The sequence below is a fragment of the Marmota flaviventris genome, chromosome 13, assembly GCF_047511675.1.
Source record: "Marmota flaviventris isolate mMarFla1 chromosome 13, mMarFla1.hap1, whole genome shotgun sequence".
Taxonomy (NCBI): domain Eukaryota; kingdom Metazoa; phylum Chordata; class Mammalia; order Rodentia; family Sciuridae; genus Marmota; species Marmota flaviventris.
In genome coordinates, this window is record NC_092510.1 from 98,693,292 (window position 1) to 98,701,993 (window position 8,702).

At 52.8% G+C, this 8,702-nt stretch overlaps 1 pseudogene; it reads right to left on the bottom strand.

The window, feature by feature from the left end:
* Positions 1 to 1,877: 1,877 nt before the first annotated feature.
* LOC114100925 (U4 spliceosomal RNA) lies at positions 1,878 to 1,944 on the bottom strand (annotated as a pseudogene).
* Positions 1,945 to 8,702: the final 6,758 nt, after the last annotated feature.

Consider the following 8,702-nt stretch of genomic DNA (forward strand, 5'->3'; position numbering starts at 1 on the left):
GAGAACTAAAATAAATAAATAAATAAATATTTTTAAAAAAATAAAATAAAATAAAAATAAGTCACAGTGGCAGAGCAGCAAGGGCTGTGTTCAAAATCATAAAGTCACCCGTCACCAAGTCTCCAGTTCAGAGATGGCAGGGAACAAGCCGAACACCCCAGGCGACCAGACACGGATTCAGGGGCCACCTTCCCTGGACACCTGGCCAGCCTCTTCAGCGGCTGGCTGTCACTCACAACACCTCAAGGGCCCGGCCACCAGACAGACACACGGCTGGCCCGGGGACCAGCATCCACAGCCCAGCTGGCTTCCTGGGAGTCTTCACGAAGCCCCGTTTTATTGCTTGTTGCAGGTCACCAGCTCCGGCTGCATCCAGCTTTGCTTTAGATCCAGTGGACATCTTCACAACGGAAAATGTTAAGCCACTGACTAAGTAGTTTATAAAACAGCACGTCCTGTCACCAAAATGATGTCACCTTCCATGGTGTAATCAGCATCTCCTGAGATACGCGCCCATGAGGCCGCTGCACCCCACCCTCCAGCGACCCCCTAAGAAGGGAAAACTGAGCCACAGCAAACCCGAGGAGCGCGGGCTCGGGTGCCCGGCTGGAAATGATGGCCGTGGAGGACGCAATGTTTTTGTTCATTTTTGCTTGCTGGTTTCTATTTCCTAATCCTCTTCACCTACATGTCCTATTTCTGAAATTAAATTAATTAATTTTATTTATTTATTTATTTATTTTTGGTACTGGGGATTGAACCCAGGGCCCTCTACCATGGAGCCACACCCCCAGCCCTTTTTATTTTTTGAGACAAGGTCTTGCTAAATTGCTGAGGCTGGCCTCCAACTTGTGATCCTCCTGCCTCAGCCTCCTGAGTTGCTGGGATTACGGGCGTGTGCCACCACACCTGGTCTGTTTCTGTGATTTTAAATATGTATTTTAAGGGCTGGGAGGTGACTCAGAGGGAGAACCTTGTGTAGCACAGGGGAAGCTCTGGGTTCAATGCCCACTAAGGCACAACTAATAGTAATCCTGATAACAAGGGTAAGTCCCCAGAGGGTGCTTCCTCTCACCCCTAGCTCTGAGTCAGGCGTGGTCCGTGGTGGCCCCAGGCGCTCGCCCCTGTCACCCTCCTTCCCTCAGCGCCTTCCAAGACATCCATGAGGTTGGAAGTGGGGCCAGGAAGGTGGCTGGGAGCGCTGGATGGCATAGGGCGCCAGGGCAGGTGGCCCAGGTGGGGCACTGGGGGGCGGGGGCGGGCGTTTGCAGGGCCCCAGAGCCCGCCCTTGTCCCCCTCCTGACCTCTGGGTCAGCTCCCTGCCCTGCCTGAGTCGGCCCCCGGCAGGATCTGGGGTTGATGACCACCCGGGCCCCAGCATGTGGGTGTGCAGGTGGCTCAGGGGAAAGGGGGCATTTAACAAGGGACAAGGGGACGACTTGGAGAATGTTGGGCCACAGCATAGGCCTGGAAAGAAAGCTGGGGACATGGGGTCGCAAGACAGGGGCCTCGGCACCCCACGCTCACCCCAGAGGACTGGGGTTCAGGTCCCATTTTGCCACCCTCATGGGGCTTGTGGCCAGTGGCCAGTGGCGGGTGGCGGGCAGGGCAGGGCCTCTCAGGCTGCCACTCCTCGCTCTGCTCAGCCACAAAACAGTGCGCTGGCGGCTGAGCTCCCTGACGAGGACCCTCTGTCCTGGATGACGCGGGGACAGGAGCTGGGGGACAGTTCTGAGGACCGAGGGAGAGTCTAGGCTTCCCCCAGGCACTGGCCTCTGCAGTTCCCAAGTGGGCAAGAAGTTTCCAGCCATTTGTTTCAATTCTGTCTGACCCACATGGCACCAGAATCCAAGGCTCAATTCTTGATCAGATCTTTGATTTAATCAGCAATAATCGCACCTCGGATAAACCTTCTTGGCTACGATACTGTCACTGCACAAAGCTGAGATCTTTGATTAAAAAAAAAATTAAGGACCTTATTGGGGTAACTGGAGAAATTTGAATATGGACTGCAGAGTAGATGATATTACTGCATTCAAATTAAAGAGGGCTCACACCTGTAATCCCAGCAACTGGGGAGGCTGAGGCCAGAGGATCACAAGTTGGAGGACAGCCTCAGCAATATAGCAAGACCTTGTCTTAAAATAAAAGATAAAAATGGCTGGGGGTGTGGCTCAGTAGTTAAGCATCCCTGGGTTCAATCCCAGATACCAAAACAAAACAAAAGAACTTCATGTTTGAAGAACTAGCCCCACAGCCGGCAGGCACACGGGACCCCAGGATTCCACTGGCAGAATCTGACCCCTGCGCTCATCTTGGTCCTGGAGTCCTTGCAACACTTGTCCAGTGAGTGGAGAAAACAAAGCCCTGTGCCCCCCTCCCTCTAGCAGTTCATTTTACAGGGTCTCAAACACCTAAGCACTTTTTTTTTTAAGTATAGATATTTTTAGTTGTCAATGGACCTTTATTTATTATTCACCTGTACGTGGTGCTGAGGACGGACTCTGCCACTGAGCCGCAACCCAGGCCCTTCAGCACTTTTCTTGCCGCTGGATATCTGGGTAAAGGTTAACCCCTTGTGGCTGGAAGCTTTGTTCACTGTGCTGCTAGTTTGGAATCTTATCCTTGCTCCCTGGAGTTGCTTACATTGGGCATTAGGGGGCTGTTTCCATAATTTAACAAAGGCCTACCATGTGCTGGGGGCTTCCTGAAGGGAATCTCGTCTAGTACTTGCAATAGGCACTGGAATAGGCACTGCAATTATCCCTAGTTTGCAGATCAAAAAACAGGTCCAGAGAGGTTAAGACAGTTGCCCAGGGTCAAACAGCTGGCCAGGAACAGAGCCAGGGTGTGAACTTGGGGTTTTCATGTTGCAGGCCAGGTATTTTAGACAAACCATGGGTCACTCCAGCCTCCTGAAGTTGCACACACCCTGGGTTATCCATAGACAGGGGTGGAATAGCATCAGGAGTCAGGATAGGAACTGGAGTCCCCCGATCTCCTCATTGACCTCAATCTTTCTTTTTCTTTTCTTTTTTCCGGTCCCGAGCATGGGACCCAGCACCTGTGCACACTAGGCGAGCACCCTCCCACTGAGCTGTCAGTGGTAAAGCCCCAGCATTATTTATTGGTTTTTATTTATTTATGACAGGGTCTAGCTAAATTGCCCAGATTGTCCTCAAACTTGTACTTGGGATCCTCCTACCTCAGCCTCTGGAGTAGCTGGGGTTACAGCCGCGCCCCACTGACATCAATTTGAATGTCTAACAATTGCATCTTGGGGAAACAGATTAATGGTAGTTTATTAACACCTGTGCATGGCATTCCCACTTCAAACGGGGTCCTTCGGTTACCTGACTGTTTTTTTCTACCTCCATCTTCCAAGCACGTTCTGAAATTCTCTGCCTGAGCTTCTCTCTTGCAAAAATTGATTCTTCCCTGTGTCAGGTTGCTGGAGAGATCCGAAGACACCCTGGAGTCGCCCCACTTCCAACCCTGCCTGCTGGCTCCATCTGGTGGTCAGAGTTGGGAAGCACACCTGCCTCCTTCTGACAAGCTCCAGAGACCCAGGGTTGGAGGGAGACGGATATTTTCTAGTCCTTCTCTCATCGACAAAAATAGCAACACAAGGTACCAGGGGCCAGATTCTCCAAATGTCTTTAAGTTACTCTTCTGGATGCTGTCTTGACCTTTTCATTTAATTATACACTCTTAAAAGTTTAATTATAAACTATTTCATCAAAGATAGGAAATGCTGGGCATGGTGCTCAATTCCTGACATCCCAATCTACTTGGGAGGCTGAGCCAGGAGGATTGCAAAACTGAGACCAGCCTCAGGAACTTAGACTCTGTTTCAAAATAAAAACAACTGGAGATGGGATGGGTGTAGCTCACTGGTAAAGGACCCCAGGGTTCACCCCAAAATCTCCCCTCCAAAAAGAAAGGAATGACATAACGCCCATTTATTCACCACTCAGATTTAACATTTATGTAAAATGTTACATTTTGTTCTTTGCTTCAGATCTCTGTATCTTTAATTAAACTTTTGGGTTTTTTTTTTGTTTTTTGGTACCAGGATTGAACCCAGGCTGCTTAACCACTGAGCCACACCCCAGCCCTTTCATTTTATTTTTATTTTTTATTTTGAAACAGGGTCTTGCTAAGTTGTTGAGGCTGGCTTTGAACTTGCTATCCTCCTGCCTCAGCCTCCTGAACCACTGGGATTACAGGCGTGTGTTATCAGGCCTGGCTTTTAATGAAACTATATAAAGCCTCAAGACTCATTTGGTCTTGCTCCCCAAAAGCCACCCCCTGCCTAAGGGATCGACACACCAATTCCTTCTCATGTTGTACTTTACAAATGTTATGTATCCGTGGAAATGTGTAGCATAATGTGGTTTTGGTTTGTGAACTCAGAGGCGCCCTACCACTAAGCTATGCCCCCAGACCTTTGTATTTTTGGCGCAGGGTCTTGCCAAGTTGAAGAGGCTGGCCTCAAATTTGGGATCCTCCTCAGCCTCCCCAGCCTCCCCAGTAGTATAGATCGCAGGCCTGCGCCCCTGGCCCGCGTGTTCTCAGTATGTGAGTGGAGGGTGTGCTCCTCCGTAACCGCTCTTGCTTTTGCCTTATTCTCATTCCTGGGTTCACAGACGTGATTCACACAGCTCAAGTGCACCCGATTTTCACTGCTATGTAATATTCTATCACAGGACTGAACAATGGTTTGTTATCCCTAGTGATGGACAGTAACGTTTGATTCCAGTTTTTCATATCATGGACAGTGCTGCGGTGAAGATGTTGGAACGTGTTTCCTGGTGCGCGTGAGTGGGTTCTATGGGAGAGGGCCCGCACCCTCCTTGCCGTGTGTGGGTGAGGAAGGGGCTGGGCGGCCAGACTTGTGGGCCCTGCCTCCTCCACAGCCTGCTCCACCGCCCGTGGGCTCTACTAAGCCTCCACGGTCTACCTGAGCCCTATTGTGTCAAGGCTCCGAGGGGACCTTCGGGGTTTTGCAGGACACGTGCGCCCCCTGCTTCACCAGAGGCCGCCATAGTCCCCTATCTCCCCCAGCTCTTCAGACTGCCCCAGGGCCTTTGCTTCTGCGGAAACCTGGGTGACTGCCGTTTCCTGGGTCTCTAGTCAGGACGGGAGAGCCCCTAGCCATTGACCCATTTCACAGATATTTTTGACACTGCTTTTCTGGGGGTTGTAAAGTCCTGTGTCTTTGACCCGGAGGGTGGTCCCTTGCCGGCCTCTGAGGCTGGCTGCAGAACCAACGCTCAGGCCCTTCCCACTCGGGACAAAACATCTCCCTTTCCCAGCTGTCCTTCAAGACCCAGAGGATGCAAAAGAAAAGCCACCTTGGGGCTGGGCTGCGAGGCCCTGGGCTCCATCCTCAGCACCGCATAGAAATGAAGAAATAAGATAAAGGTGTGTGTCCCTCTGCAACCGGAAAACACGTTAAAGGAACGGAGCCTCTCCCTTGGCTCTGGGGAGGCCGGGGCCGGGAGGCGATGGCTGCACGCTGGCCTCTTCACCGCTGGCATCGCCATCTGCAGGGTCCACGGGCGGTTTGCTCTTTGGTTCAATGTGTATCTGCCACTGCCCTTGAGAGGGGGCCCCGAGTGCCATCGACCCCTTCACGGCGCCGGCCCACGGAGGTGCTGGGAGGACCCGGTCAGGTGAGTGGTGGTGAACAGCTGGGTGCAGAGGCGGGCTGGGGTGTCCAGTGGGTGGGCGTCACCCGCAGGCCTGGGGACCAGGCCGGGAGAGCGGGAGGGAAGATGGTGACTGCACACTGGGCCTTGGCAGGAGGGTCCTCGCACAGGAGGGCACCTGGCCGCAGAAGCCAGTGGCCGAGGTGGGTACCCATGAGGGTCCCCCGGTGGGAACTGCCCTCTAGGCCTTCACAGAGTGACAGTCCGATGGCTGCAGGCATTCCCTGTGATGCTGCCCCAGCCCAGGCACAGATGACTGGGTCACTGGAGCACCTGACCCAAGCTGGCCAATCAGATCCCTTCCCTGGGACTGTGGCATGGGGAGGGGGAGGGGCGGAGGGCAGGCCAGTGGTCTTCCCTGGTGTCCGGCTTTGGCTCAAATTTCCAGGCAGAAGCCAATGCCGCTAAGATGGAGAGAAAAATAAGAAAGGGGAGGGACAAAGGTGAGCACCCTGGTCCTGGTTCAAGGTTTCCTTCTCCACACCCCACCACGCCCTGTGAGACTCCCCTGGGCGCAGGGCACACACTTGTAATCCAGAGACGCAGGACACTGAGACAGGAGGATCACGATTTTGAGGCCAGCCTCAGCAATGTAGACCCTGTCTCAAATTTAAAAATAAAAAGGTCCAGGCTCAGTGGCACAGCCCTGTAATCCCAGCAGTTCAGGAGGCTGAGGCAGGAGGATGGAGGGTTTAAAGCCAGCCTCAGCAACTCAGCAAGACCCTATCTCTAAATAAAATTTTAAAAAGGTCTAAGAAAGGGCGGGGGTGTGGCTCAGTAGTTAAGGCCCCTGGGATCAAAACCCAGTACTCAAATCAAAAGAAAGAAAAAGGACTGGGGATATAGCTCAATGGTAAAGCACCCCCGGGATCAATCCCCAGTTCCCCAGCACACCCGCAAAAAAAAAAAAAAAAAAAAAAATCCCCTGGATGCAATCCATTAACTGCCTTCTCCAGGCCCAGACTTGGACTTTGGCAGTGAGGGGGACATCAGTTTTGAGCAGCAAATTTCCCTTCCTTGGTTCATGCCACTTAGTAAGGGGGTGGCAGCCCTGAGCCACTCTCTTTGGGAGGCTAGAGAAAGTGGGTGAGCGCCAGGAGAAGAAACCCGCCTTGGGTGAACCTGTTCTTCAGGGAATTCACAAGTGACAGCTGAGCCTCCACCAAAATATATGCTGCCAAGGTCACACAGCTGGAGTGTGTGGCTGAGCTTCAGCTCAGTCATTCCCCAGCCGGCTCTTGGCCATCCAGCTGTGACCAGCTGGGGCTGGAGGAAGATCGCAGTCAGAGAGCAGAGTGGCATGGGTTAGCCCCAGGGCAGGACGCTCTGTGGAGCCTTCTACAGCAGCAGTGATGCCATCCTTGAGCTGTGCAGGTGCTCCCTGGGTTACCATGGGCTGCATCCAATGAACCCATGGTAAGCCAAAAACTGTGTAAGTCAAAAAACAGTTACCACCCCTGACCCACCCGACAGCCAGACAGCACCCACCCGGCGGTGGGTTCCTCGTGTGACCCAGAGGCTGCCTGGGAGCTGCCATGACAAAGAGTAGTGTGCTTCCCATCACTGTCCCAGATCAAGACTCAAATTTTGAAGTATGGTTTCTAATGAATGCGTGTTGCTTTTGCACCATTATAAAGTCAAAAAAAAATGTAAGGTGAACTATCATATGTCAGGAACCAAATGTATTTCAACAAAAGGGGCTTCATTAAGAATTCTCCACAGGGTGGGGTGGTGTGACTTACTTGGGAGGCTGAGAAAGAAGGATCACAAGTTTGAGGTCAGCCTGGGCAACTAAGAGAGATCCTGTGTCAAAACAAAAAAATAAAAAGAGCTGGTGTAGCTCAGTGGTAGAGCACCCCTGAGTTCAATCCCCAGTCCAAAAAAAAAATTCTCCAGGGTGGCAGATCAGTCTCAGGTGGCATGGAGGTCAGTGGAACATGGAGAAAAGGAATTTGGAGGAACTGTGAACGTGACATGGAAACAGAGGTACTATTATCTCCCCACCACAACGCCCACCACACTGGACCCTCCACCCAGACAGGAGCCCCGCTGGGGGCACCACGTCCTTCTTGCTCATGTAGAATCCGGTGCCTGGCACAGGCGGTGGTGGACCACAGGTGGAGAGGTGGATGCTTTTCCAACACCATTAGAACAGATCGCACTGGTTCAAGGAGGAATGTTCTGGAAAACTTGCTTCTGGCCCCAGCTCCTATGACCTCCCAAGACCCCCTGCCTGCACGTGCACACTGCTGCACTCATTCCCCACAGGTCACCTGCTTACTGCCTGTCCTGTGCTCGAGGGACCCTGAGGGCAGCGGGGCAGAGCAGGGAGGCTGAGCGGCCTGGGCAGGCCGAAGTCCAGGCTCCGCAGTTTGCCTCCCGCCCTGCTGGAGGCGCCACAGAGCCAGGGCGGGCCTCACTCAGGCCCAGGGGTCCCTCGGCCCCACCCCTTTCTCCCCTGGACTCCCCTAGCCTGGCTGCACTCACCTTCTCCACCTAGACAGCGGGGGTTGGCGCTGCCCCTGGCAGTGCTGCTTGGACCTCGGAGAGACACAGGCTGTCGCCCCGGAACCGGCGCTCAGCTCACTTGTCCAACAACACGATGTGCAACATTTAAGAACAGTATTTCTTATTTATGGGTGCAATTATCTTTTGGTACCAGGGGTTGAACCCAGGGATGCTTCACCACCGAGCCTCATCCCCAGCCTTTCTCATTTTTCATTTTGAGACAGAGTCTCACTGACTTGTGTAGGGCCTCCCTAAGTTGCTGAGGCTGGCCTCTAACTCGCAATCCTCTTGCCTCAGCCTTCTGAGCCACTGGCATTACAGACGTGTGCATAGCACCTGGCAAAATCTGGGCTTTTGAGCTTTTCCTAAATCATCGTTTTTTGCGGTCTTTGAAGGTTATACGGTGGTAAGTGCAGGGTGGGATTTGGACTCAGTGAGTCCTCAGACCTGCAGCTTACCTAAGTCCTTTGGTGTGAACCC